The 17121-nt window shown below is 50.2% G+C and overlaps 1 protein-coding gene across 2 annotated transcripts in view; it reads right to left on the reverse strand.

Moving 5' to 3' along the window:
* Positions 1-17121, reverse strand: part of LOC126539142 (uncharacterized) — a 232823-nt gene that overhangs the window by 91683 nt on the left and 124019 nt on the right. The gene's annotated exons all lie outside the window — the stretch shown is intronic.

Below are 17121 nucleotides of genomic sequence, written 5' to 3' on the forward strand. Positions count from 1 at the left end.
CACACACGTACACAGTTACGCGTTTGAATATCTGCTTCCGCGTGCGCACACACCGCCAAACACGCATGCGCACTACAGTGACACGCGTTAAAAGACGCACATATATATAATATGCATACATATGCGTTAGCATATGTATGTGCATGCCCGTATGCACACACATACACGAAGCACAGAAAGACCACACAGGCGCGAAGGCGCAAATACGCGCAAGGACGCGAGCACTCGGCCCGTTTTTTTCCTGGCGCATAGCCGCTTCGCTCACTCGTCACGTGTTTGGCCAATGCAAACCCCCACCACCTTTCCCCTAAACGTTCGTCTGCTGCCCGGGAGGCGCGCTTTCTCCAACGCCGGGACATGCAGGCACGACGATCCCGCGACGCGAAGCGGTCGCTGCTGGTAGACCACTCACACTCTGCATCAACAGCAGCCGCCGCCGCTCTGCCATCAGACTCGTCGTCGAGGTACGGCGAGAGATTGCGCAACGTTTTTTTTAGTACGCGGGTGCGGGCGCGCGACGCATAATCGAGCGCCACGCATAATGGAGTGTCGCGAGACACTCGAACGAACTTCGCGTTTCGTCAGAGCCATCCCGCATGCCCGCGCGCCTTATGAGGCAATTACGGCACGCCGCTTATACATATAGCGCCATTCCGGCGATCCGCACTCGTATGCATGCATTTATGAATGCGTGCACGCGCGCGCGCGTGCTCATCGATGCACTGATAAGTTATACTGAAACACGCGGTAGGCCTCCTCGTCGCGCAAAGCGAGAGCTCCATATTTGCCTCATCGTCACGTGAGAGAGAGAGAGAGAGAGAGAGAGAGTATACGCAAAACAGAAAGCGATGAAACCTAGATTCCTGCAGGAATTAGGGTCCAGCAACTTCTGATTAAAAACACTATGGCATGTTCGCACAAAGATGAAGGCTTGAAGTGCGATAATTGCGGTCGAAGAAAAGGCGTCGCTGGAGCCAGCGTTCCCACAAAGGGGCGCGCATCTTCATTAAAAAAAAAGGGGGGGGGGGGGCAGTTGGTGCCCTGACGAAGCCGAGCTGCAGCCCATTTGTCGCGCCGTTGGCACCGACGACGCACATCCCCTGTCCGACCACTGTTATTCAACATTTAATATAGGAGCCCCGCAAACTGCACGTCTTCAATCTGCTTGACTGAGCTCATAGAGACAGATAACGAGAAATGTTCGTTGAGGCTTATTCGTAATTCACGCTCCAACGATAGCAAATCGGCCACAGTAACCACAGGAGGAGGGGCTTGCATGACGAACCAGCAGAGGCGTAAGAACGAAAGACAGGTCCCGAAGCCGTCTCCCGAACCAGCTCGCTAGTGACGTAGCTCGTTTTCACAGCATCTGTTAGGGCCTATAGTTACCTGTTCATTAAAAAATAATAATCTGGGGTTTTACGTGCTAAAAACACGATCTGATTATGAAGCACGCCGTACAGAGGGGGGACTCTGGATTAATTTCGGGGCCACTTGGGGTTCTTTAACCTGCACCCAATGCGCGGTACACGGGTGTTTCAACGGTACGCCGTCGAAATGCGGGGCCGCCGCGACATCGTGCTTAGTAGCGCAGCGCCAAAGCCACCAAGCAACCACGGTGGACATTGTTCGCCGGTATAGACGTACTGCAGCGTATTCTAAAGGAGCCAAAGACTGAACTTGGTAAGTTTTGAGAACTGTTTGCCACACGCCACGACAGAGCAGAGTCAAGCTTAACGGCGAAGAAGAACCCATTTAAGTAAAATTGCACCATTCAGGACATTGGGGGAACACTGTGTAAACGTAACCACTACGCGAATACGCAAAATATAAATAATAATACAACCTGGGAGTCGGGGTAAAGAAACCGAGTCACGTCTCTCCCCACCCAATAACTGGTGCAGGAACGCGGAAGTCAGGGGAACACAAAAAAGATTCTTGCACGCGCGCATGGAACCACGCGTATACAATACGAGCAAAAAATGAAACGAACAACGCAGGAGCGAACGTACATCTGGCACTTTGAGTAACGAGTAGCGGCAGCCGCAGATGCGAAAGTACTATATTGCGTACAGGCAGTCTAGCCGAGCACCGCACGTAGTACAGTATGCGGGAAAAAAAAACAAAAAAAAACACGTCGCACATACGCGCTTCGGCCGAGGCAGCGTGAACGTCGTGATCTCACCGCACGTGCGACGTGCATGCAACACAGCAGCGCGAGCGTAGCCAATACATACCCAGCGCCAAACGCGCGCATACGCCACACAATGCAGGCCGCAAACAAAACAGCCGCGACGCGTGCCAGACGACCAAACGTTCGCTCGCCGTCACGCCAATAGTGCGCTTCGCGTCCCGCCAGACGGCGTGGCTGTCGCAAGTCGCGTTCCCCCCCCTACACGAAGCGGCGCACCTATTATAAGCCGCTTGGCGGGCAGCTTTCATTTCCTGTCTCCACTGGAGCGTTCATTTGTCACGGAGAGAACACGCCGCGCTGGGGGAACCGCGGCCTTTTGTAGATTAAAGTCGCACGATCCATCCACGCGGCTCACGCCCTGTGTACCACGTGCGAGAATTCCGCCCGGCCTGTCGTGTTTCAAAGGAGAATCTCACGGCGTTAACGGCGCGACTGATAGTCGTCATTTTTCTCGCAGCGCGGTAATATGCAACCGCACGACGCAATGTAACGTGTTGCTGTTATTGTTCACTGGCGCCGTACTCATGATGTATCACTTTCGCAGATGTATCTCCAAGCTCGTGTTTATTGGCTAAGGCACTGCCCGAGTGCCTGTCCTCCAGTGAGGCATCGATCCCGGTATTTCACGCTGCCAAAAGTGATCGACCGAGAACAAGGACTCAGTTTTTGCACTGTGCAACATAATCCAAATAGAGACACCGAAGCCGACGGTAGTGTCCCTGTAGCGTACACGGGGACGCTATGTTGAAGGAGACACAAGCGCCACCTGCGATTCTTGGAGCGTTATTGTGGCAATCATTTGACTCGAAAGTGTTCCGTTTCGCCGGTGCGAAATTTGAATTGAATTGTGGGGTTTTACGTGCCAAAACGACGATGGGATTATCAGACACGCCGCAGTGAGGAATTGCGGATTAACTTTGACCGCAAGGGGATCTTTAATGTGCTGTCAATGCACGCCGGTACGCGGGTGTTTTTTTGCATTTCGCCCCCATCGAAATGCGGCGTCCGCATCCGGGATTTGATAGAACTATAGCCGTTAAATGCGCATATCAGAAGTGACGCTTGCTAACACTCTTCCTTTTGCGTATCCTTTGTTCCGTTGAGAAGAAATGCCACGATACGACCTCCCCGGGTCATGGCTAACTCAACCGCGCAGGCGTTGCACGTCCAGCTGTACGTGTACATACGCACCAGGGTGGTCATACGCTGTACGCTTAGCAATGTCCACTCTTCCACGAAGCGACCATAAGCTGGCAGCTGACCATTAGCAGCACCTGGTAGCTCATTGCTTAATACGTGGCTTGAATCAACATTCACTGACGCTCTCTATACTTCTTGAACAACAGTTAATCCAGGAAGTGCAAGAAGCGCAAAACATCAGCTACAATGAGAAATCATTTCCTATGCGGTGTTATTCCATATTTAACGTGCTTTCGGAAATGTCAGGCAGAACCGAAAGCTGCCAAGAAAGATTAAACCAAAATACGTGCGCTGGGAGGCTTCCCTGGGGATGCTTGCGGACAACAACAGCCAACTGATTTAGATTAGTAAACGCTCACTTAATTTCATTTAATATGCAGGGTATGGTGCCATGTCATTGGTTATATGCGGACAACGTTTTAAAGTGTGTGGTTTCGTAATATTCTTAATGCAACTGCTCAAAAGAAAAGCTTCTCTAAAAGTTATGCAAGGTCGATCGCATAAGTCTGCTGTACTGTTTTTTATTCGTTTATTTGTTTTAGTTTTCGAAGAGGCAGTGCTATAATTCGTAAGCTTCCAACTTAGCCTACGCCTTCTTCAATAGGCTAGAATAAACAAACCGCTGATAAGCGCACAGTATATAAAACTTGCCTGGCCGAACCCACATGCTCGAGGTACTTGAGTATCGCACGCGCCATCTTCCTATACTGAGGTTCGTGACGCAACGGAGACTCTCCCATGATTGAGTCCAGATACACCCGGCCGTTCATCATCGCCTATCGAGAATGTATGACAAGAGAGCTTATATTGCGCTATAGCAGCAGCAGCAGAAGCAAGCGGCCGAAGCTATAGGAAACGTTAACGTCGCCGACGACGATGACGGCGAATTCGGGCCAAAGCCGAAACGGGAGCCCTTCGCTTCCGCTAAACACACTCGCCCAGCTCCTATCGCGATGTATCAGCGGGACCCGAATCATCAGTCACTGCAAAATCAGGGCGCGACGAAAGCAGGCGCTCTCTCCTCGCCTCTCCCAGAGCCTGTAGTGTAGAGCCCGTATACACTTGGCATAAAAATCACACGGTACAGCTACAACAACAAGGAGAACAGCATTAAAGAAGTCGAAAGAGAAAATGGTGAGCGGGTGTCAAGAGAATTCCGCTTCACAGGGCGAAGAAGAAGCAGAAGAAAGGCGTCCGCCGCCGCCGCCTAGTTCTCGGAACGGAAGGAACGACGGCTGGAACCGCACTACGAAAATGCGGGGCAGAAAGACACGAACCAGACGCGCGCGTCCAGACCGAACGCTGCAGCGCCCAGAGCGCTATCTGGCAGGCTAGTAGTACAAACAAGGGGGCTCGCTCGCCAGCGCGCACGCGCCGCGAGCGCCCTCTGCAAGCCGCCGCTGCCGCAGCCGCCATGTCTATAAACGGTCGTGCAGTGAGCGCAGCATCAGGCTTCGCCTGTTCGCCGAACGACTTTCACAGCCGGCGACGCCCCGAGGAACTAAACTGCCTCGGGTGCAACTGGGTGCAAAAGCAGGCTTCAACTTGCACCCCCCCCCCCCCCGCTCCCTTACTTCCTCGGACTAAGTATACTGTCGACGCTCGAAAGAGCAACTTGAGCAATGGAAACGCGAGCGCTTAGCACCGGCAGGAGTACTAAATGTTTATATTATTGCAAAACCGAGGGAAGAAATTACTGCTCAGTCCGGCAAGATTGATTGATTGATTTTGAGCTTGATCGATTGATTGATTGATAAACCTTAATGTCTCAAAACAACACTAGAGCTATGGGAGACGAGGTATATAGTGAAGAACTTTGACCACCTGAGCACCTAAACCTACACGTATTCTAACGGAGTTCCTTCTTTCATTTTTTTTTTTTTTCTTATTTCGCCACCACTTCCTCGCCCTCCCCAAGGAAGGAAATCGTCCCCGCGACCTCAAGCACAGGAGCAGGACGCCAGCTAGCGCAAGTGTCAGATTTTTTTTTTCAATAATATTATACAAGATCGCCCCAAGTTGATTTGCCTTTCAGTGCCACCCAAAAACACAAGCGATAGCTTCACCGACGAAATGGTGACAAAGATGACGACATCACTCTTCAAACCACGGCTGACATTATTCTCATACCTAAGAGGTATCGCATCCCTCTCGAAACAAATAAGTACTTTCTTTCTTCTTTATTTTTTTTTGGGGGGGGGGGAGGGCACTTGCGAAAGAAACGTGGGTGTGACAAAGTCTATCACATAACAATTAGTCAAGCTACCATAAGTTCCAACACCAAATCTTGAAGTAACGTAAACATCAGCTATCCCTCTAAAATTCGCTGCTCAGGAACATGTTACAGACTTCAGGCGCATGCTCAGCGCTTCACACACAACGGTGTTTTACGCGATAGCATCTAAAGAGTCACGATGACAATTTTTCCAAGAGCTTGACGTGCGATAAAGCTACGCGCTAATCTCTCCGCGAAATGCTGCTGCTGTGCATATACCGGGAAAAAGGATAACGCTAAGCCAAACAACACTAACTTGCAGACGTTGCGCGACGCCAATTTTCCTCGACCAGCGGCGATTAATTAAGTACATCCAACAGCACGTGACACTGATCTATAGAAGGACTAAAACATAAAGAAGTGCCAAAATTTTATGAACGACTGAGTTTCACGCGCCAAAACCACAACACTATTATAGGGGACGCCGTACAGAGAGAGGAGGAGCGGGGCACTCCGGATTGATTCTAACTGGGGTTCTTCGACGTGCGACCAAATGCTGGCGTGTACACACAACCATTTTCGTATTCCGTCCCCATCAGAATGCATGCGGCCACAACGGCAGTGGTCGAACCCGCGACCTCGTGCAGCACGATAGCCAGTGCCAGGGCGGCTTAACGAGCTGTCCCAATAAACACCTGGATAATGCTTTTATATATGATGACGCGAGTGGCGCGCACGGTGACGCGTTCCGAGAGAGAGAGAGAGAGAGAGAGAGAGAGGAGGGAGGAAGAAAGAAAGAAAGGAAGAAAGACAGGAGCGCTAAGCAGGATTAAAGACACTCCGCACGGATAACACGCCCCTACGTGGTGCCGAAAGTGACCGTTAATCATGCGGAGCAACACATCGTTCAGCGCGCGCACACGCGCGCGTCGGTAATCCCCGTAACGTCTCCGGTCGGGAGCCCCGCGCGCGCGGCCCAATTACTGGTCGCGCCGCGAACGTATTCACGACCACTCTTGATGAATGACGGCGCGGCAGACGCGACACGCCCACCGCGGCGTGGCTGATACTTATCCATAAAGAAAGCGCCGTCGCGGATGCCGATATAAACGCCTTCGCGCGAGTATTATTATTGCAGGCCGCGATGAATGACAGCAGCGGGCACGTCATCACCGGCGAATGCGCTCGTAATCGAAAAGAAGTGCGGCGACTTTGGGGAACTATTTCGGTACACCGTTACTCATTTCATTTTGGGTGTATGATAAACGTTCTGTGACCTATGTGTATAGACACACGCGTGCATGTACGTGAAGGCTGCGGTTTCGTGCTACTGGCAGCCTGGCATCCTTAGGAAATTTAACCTTCCATCATCCGCAGAGAAAATTGTATACTTGAACGTCGCTTGAACGATATCGCCGGTTCAACATGATAAAACCCAAGAATCTTTCGTTTTATCTATGACGATGGCAATTACGTTGATTTATTGGCCTCGCCTATGAAACGGGGAGTTGACAAGTTTGATTCATTTAATCTGGTATGCCATAAAAGTTTTTCATTCTAACATTTTGGCATACATCTCCAGAATCTTCTTTTTCTTCCTCAAAACTTCTCTAACTTGTACCGCTACCTATGCCTGTAACCAATCCAGACGTATCAATTTCTTCCCTGACGATTTTGTTATTGTTGTTGTTGTTCACCAATATTTTGAATGTCTCTTGATTATCCCGACTGCTGACCGGTTTGTGCCTCCGTCCACTTTAAATCCAAGCGCTTCAGGAAGGTGTACGTCACCTACGGGTCTCAATATCGAAGCCAACTTCAAAGCCCCCCCCCCCGGCGGCCGGCGGCGGCAGCAGCACGTGAGCGGCAAATGAAACGGTCGAAGCGCCATACTGTACTGTGCATGCTGTCTTGTGTACGGACCAAAGGACAGTTCACAACAACACGTGAGCACGTTATTATCCACAGCTACAGGAGCTGTACACTCACTAGGCGAGTTGCGCTGGCTGTTCCAGTATAGTGGTCCCTTTAATAAATAAATAAATAAATAAATAAATAAATAAATGCGCAATGGTAGTGAACAGAACTAAAAAAAGGCAATGCACAAGAGTGCTATCGCCATCATAGGCAGATGATAACACGTGCACGGTTAGTACGCCTCACTAACGCATAGCACAAACGCGCTCACGCGCTGCATGCTGTCTGCCAACGCAACGACATCCAAAGAGGGCTAACACAGCGGCGCGGCAACGTTGGTCGAAACCGAACCCGGCCGCGGCACCATGTATATATGCGACATAAACACACCGCTCGACAGGCGCCGTCAATCTTTCTGCGAGTTTCCAATTAGGTAGGTCACGGGAGCACCCTCCCCCCTCACCCTCGCACTTTCGCCGACCGTGAAGACAACACTTTAATTTGCGAACCACGTGCGGGTGCGCGCTCGCGGACGTCATCTTATGTATACGAACAGGACGACTGATGGAAATATATACGCTACGTATACGGTCGCGGACTATGTACACCCGTGCGCGCGTTTAGATCGCATGACATGGAAGCGGAGGTAGGTTTCCGCGCGCTAAACGACTACACCGCGATACCGAGCGGCGCGGAATGCGCATGTGTATACGTGGCATGAGACGCGCGGTAAGTGCCAGTCATAATAAATGCGCTATACACGAGAAGCATGCGCGCTCCGTGCATGTGAGACGCGCGCTGTGTGCATGTTTCCGCGTGTACATTACACGCGCACCTCATTATGACTAGCGCAAGTTCATTAAGACGAGAGTAAACGAACGGCGCGTGTTACGCACAAGGCCGAAGCCCGTGTCCACAAAACAGGCGCTGTCGCCGCAGGTTTCAAAGCCGACGCGTTTGCGCTGGGCCGGAACCCGGTCGTCGTACAAGAGGCATTTCGTATACAGGATCCCAGCGAGTAAAACGTGGAAATGTGGCATCGGACCCACCTTTACAGGAATGTTTTTAAACACACTCGACAGGAAGATGTCCGTTACAGAGAGAGAGAGAGAGAGAGGAGGGGGGAAGAAGCGCGGAGGCACAAAGTTATGTTGTGTGCCCCGCAGAGATCTGTGCGTTTTCTACAATGGCGGTTGACGATAAAATGTCGCCTGGATGATGACAGGTGACCAAATTTGACGCCGATTAACAAAGCCGCGCAATGACGATCGACGCGCAGGAAGTGAACGTAGCAGTCGAAACAAGGTAACATATGTTTTAACATAGGCAACACTTTGATAGTATAGTATACGTACATTGCAATGGGCCGCGACTGCCCAGCTGTGTATAGGCGAAATGCCTGTTACATCAGGCGCAAGAGTCACGTGTCACGTTCCACAATTGAGTAACCAAGTTTTCTCCTGGTGGATCGACAGCTTCCTTTCCATCGCTGTAACAGCATCGATCAATTCTTGAGTATCTTTAACGTGCATCTAAGCGTTCACACAGAAGCGTACTTTGCGCATTCCGCCCAGATAAGAATGCGGCCGTCCTGGGCTGAAGTCGAACCTGCGACATCGCGCCCAGCAGCAGAATGGCACAGTCACTCGGCCAATACACCACGACAAGGCATTACTCTCACGGTTTTTGCTCCCTCGTATGACGTCTTCCGAGCGGCAATACGACGGTTCCTCCTCCGACAAAAAAAAAATAAAGCACCCCTCCTACCTACCACCCAGAAGAAAAGAAAGAAAAAGAAAAAGGTTGTCATCTAGGCGCCTTGAAGCTGCCCAAAACTTGAAATATGATATACAGGTTGCAGCTCGTCTTCCTCCACCACAACTTTCAGCCGCATCAACAGGCGTAGTTTTATGGTGTCCTCATCAGGTTTCAGCGGGTGTGCAAACGAAACTCCATTTTACGAATTTCCTGTTCCTATATACTCTCCAAACCGCGTCGCCCGGACATTTTACACGAGGCTATCAGTCCAATGCCTTCCAAAAGTTGGTTTTCCTTCATTTTTTATTATTTTTTTCTGACTAGTACAGGTGTAACACAGGCATCGCGTAAAGCACCAGAGCAACACAGATCTCCTTTACCTGTCTTTGAAAGTACTCATTGAAACTGTGCGCGTTCCTTAAAAGCACGGGGAGCGTGCCGACCTATATATTCACGCTGGCGACTGTTCCAAGGGCACGGGATCCGAGACTGCACTATACACATTCACGGAAAGCTGCATGCATTCACCGGCAGACATGACCTTGCCGGTTTGACCAACTTCCCGGGAGTCATCCAGGGTTCCTATTATGCACACGTGCGCACTATGCAACATCTGATCTCGCATATGCGCGCACAACACGGCCGGCCGTCCACCACTAGAAAAGTCCCACCTTACAATTCGAACTGAAAAGGAGCAGCAAAGCAACAAAAAATAAAACAGGGGGGGGGGGGGGGGGGAAGCTAACGGTGAACAGCAAGCCACGGGAAACCGGAACTTCGCGAAGCGCACCACATTTAGAATGACCGGAGCCCGGCGAAAGTTTCAGGTCCCACGTACACAGCACTGGCTGTTTTGCAGCGGCCGATCCGTTCTGAGAATAGAACACTTCCGCGCTCATCATGCGAACTCCGTTAATTCGATCACGCAGAGAAAGGCGACGTCCATTACGCGAAATGTGACCCGCAGCTTCCCTGGGCAGTGTTCGATATTAACGCGAAGTTCCGCGTACATCAAAGCCCAGCAGTCTTCTTTTTTTCTTTTTTTAAATGCATAATCCGCAAAGCTTCCGAATCAGCGCGCACGCGCGATCTGTACCCGTCACACTATATCTTCAGTCTTCATATATCCCCAACCAGACATTTCATACAACTCAACGCGTCTTCCCTTTTTCTTTTCTTTATTTTCAACTTCTCCGTGTATTTTGTATTTTTTGGCACCAGCCAATGAGGAAGCCTAGAGCACTGTCCTATGTTGGGAATGTGTAAAAATCCGTTAGAGCCCCGGCCAACGAAGCGGCCTTCTCCGAATTTCAAATGCGGCGCAGACAGGGTTGCCGACACGCTTCATGACGCATGTACCCTGTAAAATGTGTAGCAGTGTTGGTTATAGGCACATTTACGCATCCTTATATTCACGTTTAAGGGTGTAAGTTACTTTACAGTGATGGCGGCACATATTATAGAAGCACGTCATGTTTTGCACACAGGCGCGCACATATCATCCGCACATTTTCACGCAGGGATGCAAGCAACTACAACCTTACCAACGAGCCACCCAGAAAGCGGAAAATAGGAAGAAAAAAAAATACAGCTGAACCCGTCAACAGATGATTAGTTGCGTCAATGTCATAGATCTGAAATACTAATGGCTGCACTCAACTGGTCATTTCAGAGAGCTCTGACGGTCGTATAAAAATAACGACGAAGCTGAAATACACAATCAAACGGCTTTGCATGGTAACCTTATTCCGGCATTGCTAAATATATAGGGGCGCGCTTTATGGCCGCCATTATTCTTATATATTCTGCTTTGTTAGACGACCTTTGCAACATATCGCAGGACTGCGCGGAAGCGGCCAGCCGAATGCTCGTAAATGATTATTCAAACAAAGAAACGATTAGGCAGGAGCACAGGTTTCAATACGTTAAATTGTCAGAAGAAAGTAACGATGTGTGTCGGCCAACGACAAATGTTGCCGCAACTTTCTTCTGTCATCAAAATAACTCGATGAATAAATTATGTGCCTTTTGAACAATACAAGACTTTCGCATACAACTGCGCCACCGCGTGTTAATATTTCTTGTATAAGGAATACATAAACTAAATCTAATAATCAGGCCCACTGATACACGGTCGTTGCGCGTATATAGATTTTACAAAGAAAATAAAAAGTACATATATATTATTAAGTAAGTTTCCACAGCTTAAAAAAAGCTGCTCTTTTATGACGATTACATAACTCATGTTGCAAGCGATAATGAGGACGCATTACCGCGCTATCACACGCACGCCCACACGTAGGTACACACACAAAGAATCAAGAGCCTTCCGGTCCGTGTAGCTGCGAGATCCGCAGAACGAGCTGGCCCGTATATTCGCACATCGCATTAGCAGCGCTTTCAGAAGTGTTTATCATTACCACACAAAACCCTTACACCGCCGCGAATACACAGCGGCGGCCCGACACGACTCTCTCCTGTGTTTCGCCAATAGCTCATTTTACAAATACTGCGACTAATGCAAGTGTGGTACGTCCGTCCAACTAACTAATGCGCGCTTGCGCGCAGTCCGTGGGTGGAACATTTACAGCCGCGATCCAATCGTCAGTCGCGATGCAAAACCTTAACAAGAGAGAGAGAGCGACATGAACAATTGTTTTAGCAGCGGTTTTGTTTTAACCAGGTTCACTTTGCACACCGAAGCTTCCTGCAGCAACCATTCCCACCCCTTCTGTGAGACTCCGGCACGAAATCCCACGCAACTTCTCAAAGCGAAGCAATGCGCAGATTTTATTCGAGGCTGTGTACACTGCGCCACAAGGCGCAAACAGTCTTTTTTATTTTTTTCCCCCTCTTGATTTAGTCCGACGGGATAGATGCATGTAATCACTCAAAATGAATTTGCCTCTCTCTACATTCCTTCCTTCCGTGACTATATAGTCACGACGCGTTGCAAGCATGACAAGCTTCAAACTTTACGCCAATTAGCAAGTACGTCGCCGCATCGCTGGCGTACCGTCAGATTTTCGTCAGGGGGCATAATTAAGCTCTAGAAAAAAAAAAAAAAAAGACTGGTCTTCGCTCGACGAGCGGAGACAAAACGTTCCGTTAGTGACAGCACGCGACAAAAACGCGTGTTCAAGTGTTGCTTCTTTGTTAGGCAGCAGGCGCTTCGCTTCGCCCTTGGCAACGAGAAAACGGCGAAGCCATTCGTTGCTCCGATGGAAAGCGTTGCAGCAAGGTGCGTTGTTGGCAGTGCGTAAGTATAGCGAAGCAATCGGTTCGCGACGAAGTCTGGAAAGCTGCGCAGGCGTGCATGATCCAACGCGCCTGACGCAACCGGGCCCCCAAATCAGCGCAAGTCAGTGTCGGCTAACAAGGCACAACAGGAGAACGCGCCTCGCCGAATAGGAGGAAGACTTTATGCATTTCGGGGATTTGGAGAACATAACGAGATTTAACGAGAGAAAGACAGAGAGAGAAACAGGATTCATTTCAGGGAAAGCGACAGTCATTGAGAATATTCGCCGATGATTCCTGCACTTCTTTTTTTTTTTCATTTCGCTTCTCCCTCATCTTTGAGCAGCCGCTCGAAAATGGTATAGCATGTGCGCCAGAGCGGCGGCTCGCAAGGGCCTGTTTACGCTCGAGCCGCCCATCGCCGCAAGCCCCACCGCACGCGTGCGGTCGCGCGAAAAATTGCACATGTCGAACACTTCTGCGCAAATTTCGGTTTTTACAATGTGTACGGTTTACACTGTGTACACAGTGTAAGCCGTAGACTGTGTACACACTGTGTACACAGTGTAAACAGAAATTTGTGCACAAGTGTCCGACATGTGCAATTTTTTCGCGCGACCGCACGCGTGCGATGCGGCTTGCGGCGATGGGCGGCTCGAGCGTAAACAGGCCCTAACTGCTGGCGTCATGATGAGACCGACCAATCCGCAGAGGGCAACGAGCGTCATACGAGTTTATGTAGTGTGTAAAAACTCGCAGCAGCGAATCGAGCGCACGTCAGCTCGTATGTATATGCGTCATGCTCGAAAACGTGAAAGCTGCTGCCTTATATACGCGTCTCCTCATCGCGTGGAAAGCTGGCAACCTAGCCGTTGGCAGATTTTGTAACCTGGAACTCAAATCCGTTGCCGTAACTAATGACGGCAGCCACGACGCCTGGAGCTAATCATTGGCGTTGATGAAGCGTTAAAGATGAAGGCCAGCGCTGTAATTACGCCTGGCACTTTGCGTCACATAACGCGCAGAACATTGAATTGGCTATATATGACACGTGCTGCACTTCTGTGGAGCAAGCATTTGCATTTGGAGATGACCATGATCCTTAAACACGGAACGTATCCGCAACAGGGGATTTGCCAAGAATCGGGAGGTTGCAGAACACGCAATTTTCATTTCCTGCTTTACGCTTTCTTTTCTCTTGGTTTGTTTAAATAAAAAAATTAGGAGAAGATAGGCCGGCCCCTCCATGGCCGGCATATCGGCTGGTTTTTTTCACTGGGCGCTGTCACTAATGCACACTCTAAGGAGCAGAACGATGGCGCGGCAGTTATAATAAACTGCGTATTACTAATGCAGCATCTCGTTTCTATATTGCGAGTACGCACAGTTGATGTCGAAGGCGAACGAGCGGCGCAAGGCAACGAGGATATGGTCGCAGAGCAACACTTGATATATACAACTACCAAGTGAACATTATCCCCTAACATTACTGTTCAGGCGGCGCAAAGAAGAAGAAAAAAAAAATTTTACCCGCGAGAAAAGTCGGTATAATTGGCATACGTGCTGTTATTTGTCTTCGCGTTCCCGTCGTTCTGCATCGCTTGTTCCACACACACACACACACACACACACACACACACACACACACACACGCGCGCATATATATATATATATATATATATATATATATATATATATATATATATATATATATATATATATATATATATATAGCCCTGCAAACGTCAGGTGTGGGTCCAGCCGGCGGTCGCTGCTTCGCGAGGTCTGCACTCGCCGACCAGTTCAGGGCAAGCTGCGCTCTCGCAAAACCGCGCCGTATACCTGCCTCTGCACTCCGAAACAGTTCCCGAGCGACGCCGACACTGAGAGAAGCTCGCCTCCACCGCGATGTCACGGAAGTGAGCGAACGTAATCGGCTGGCGCAGATAGAACAAATCGGCGTCGAGCAGGCTATAGAGTGAAATCCAATCGAACGAATGAACGAAGAATTATCCCCCTGTGTGAGACCCAAGGAAAGACCACATAGCCAGACCGGCTCTTATATAAGAGTCAGTTCTCATCGCGGCGCCGCACTTAGCGCCCGCAGTACGCGAGATTATAAAAGCCGTTCCGCGCGCAGCGCCGAAACGCAGAGCAATTGCGCGCGATTAAAAAAGAAAAAAAAAACAAGAAACAAAAACAAGTGGGGAGGCGGGGAAGGAGGCGGCGCGACGTGCCACTAACGTAAACGGTTCCTAGCTCTGCGCCTGCCCGCTCGCTCGCTCGTTCCAGCCGTCCGACCAACCAGGTAACAAATCACGCGCCAAACCAGCTGCTTCTCGGGCGCACGAACGAACGAGTCCTGCGTGCTGCTCGAGCGCGCGCGCAAGAGTGCGTGCCCGCGTGTGTGCCTTGTTCTCTCGGAAATGCCGCTTAGCGCGAAAAGGGAGAAACTTGAAACTCCTTTCGCGCCGAGCCGCGCCGTAGCTCACGACTCCGTAGGTCGGCGGCCCGGCCGGGCGCACGGCCCGTGGTTTACTGGGCGGGAACGCCGCTCGGACGAGGGCCAGCTTGACAAACTATATTCCGATAGGTGTGCACAGTTCGCCCTCGTTGTATGCCAAAGGCGGCGGTCACGTGGCCCGGATTGCGCGAGATACGTCGAGACAGGCGTGCGCGGCCCTGTAGGCTGTCTCGATGCTACGGCGGCGCCGACATCGAAGCAGCCCGTACGGCCCGGCTGCACGCAGCGCCCTCTGTTCTATCTGCCACCCTTCTCTCCCCTTCTCTCTCTGCCTCCGTGCGAACGCACGCACAAGTTCTGTAACCGTTAATAGGCACTTCTCAATGTATGATATACTGGGACCGAGTAAGCTACAGAGTAGAAATGCAAACGCTACATGCTATACTACGAGTGATGACGCAAGGGAAAGGTGATTTAGAGGGACACTGCACAGAAACAATAAAAACGTTTAGACAGCTGAACTACTCACTATAGATTCTATTTTCGTTAATGTTACGGTAATAGGCTGATATTTAGCAGAGAAAATGAAGATCAAAGTACTATTCTTTTTCACAGCAAAAGCTGTATATGACTAACCTTCCGTAGTTTTTCCGGCGTCCTGCAACAGAAACGGTCTTAGCGATTTCTAACATGTCAAAATACGGAGCAGATTAGAACGCTCGCCGTGAACAACAGCGTGACATCAAGGTTATCGCAGTACATAAGCAGGAGAGGTATCGGCGCTAAAAACAGCTGCGTTATCGATGGGGCGGGCACGTATAGTTCGTGCGCCCGATGAACAATATGCGTACGAGGAGCGGCGGAGGGAAGAGCAACGAGAATGTAAACGGCGCCGGCGCCAGATGTATGTATGTATGTATGTATGTATGTATGTATGTATGTATGTATGTATGTATGTATGTATGTATGTATGTATGTATGTATGTATGTATGTATGTATTCTCTTTAGTGTCCCATTAAACTGCCTTTGCGGTTAACTGATATCCAAGACGAAAGTTGATTCGATTGCGACATATACTATTCGGAGTGGCACAGTTGATCTGAGAAAGGATTTTTCTTTTTCCCTACAAAAGTACGCCGAGACTTGACTGATTTAAGCAGCGGGAACTGGGTAATTAAGACACAGAATGCTGCTCTGCATCGAAGTTGCAACTCCACCCCAAACACAGCAGCAATAACACGCCACTTCACAATTAAGCGACACGCACTGTTTTGTCTCCTCTCGTATCGCCTTTTTTTATGCTGTTTGATCGCAAACACCTATACTTTAATTAGCGAATCCAACAAGCAATATCATTGCGAGGTGGTATTCAACGGCCCGAAGCTACACGCATCCATGAGTCAAATCTCAGAGTGGAAACCGGGGCCGGAAGGTATACTTCTTGAGGCCCGCTCACCTGGTGCTTGACAAGAGCAGAGGACTCCGCAAAACGGGTCCTTTTTGCAAAACAGGATCCAACACTACAGCCGCTAAAGAACGCCACACGACCCAAGCGGAACGGGGACTAAGAACACCCACAGGGCCGGGGTATTCTTTTGCACAGAGCACGTGGCCGTGTTTACCGACCACACGCGCGCACGACGAGACAAGCGCAAGGTAATTCCTGGACATCCCAAGGAGGGAAGCGTGCACCTAGCCAGCGATCACAATGCTCTTTCTCCCTTTTTTTTTTTTTTTTTTTTCTTTGCGGGAGCAAACAATAAAACGATAAACGTTCGAGCTGGACCGCAAATACGCGAAGAACGAGACTTATTCAAACAGAAGGGGTTTCAACACTCTGTCCACGTGCGCGTCGAGCCAGGCGGGAGCAGATTTGGCGTCCCTCTCTTCCCGCCTCCCAATGCGATCGGCGGATTAGCCGGGGAGAAGAAGGCCAAAGACGGCGAAGCCAGGCATGGCCACGGAGCTGAACGGCGCGCCCGCTGTCCTCAAACATATACCCCGCGCGCAGACGGTTTACGAACGAGATTAGGGGGCCATTGTATTCGTTTCCGCGCGCGCGCCACCGGACAGCGCGAGAGAGGATTAGCCGGACTCCGGATTAGTGCTCCGGACGCGCCGAGAAACGCGGA

Source organism: Dermacentor andersoni, chromosome 11, assembly GCF_023375885.2.
Source record: "Dermacentor andersoni chromosome 11, qqDerAnde1_hic_scaffold, whole genome shotgun sequence".
Taxonomy (NCBI): Eukaryota; Metazoa; Arthropoda; class Arachnida; order Ixodida; family Ixodidae; genus Dermacentor; species Dermacentor andersoni.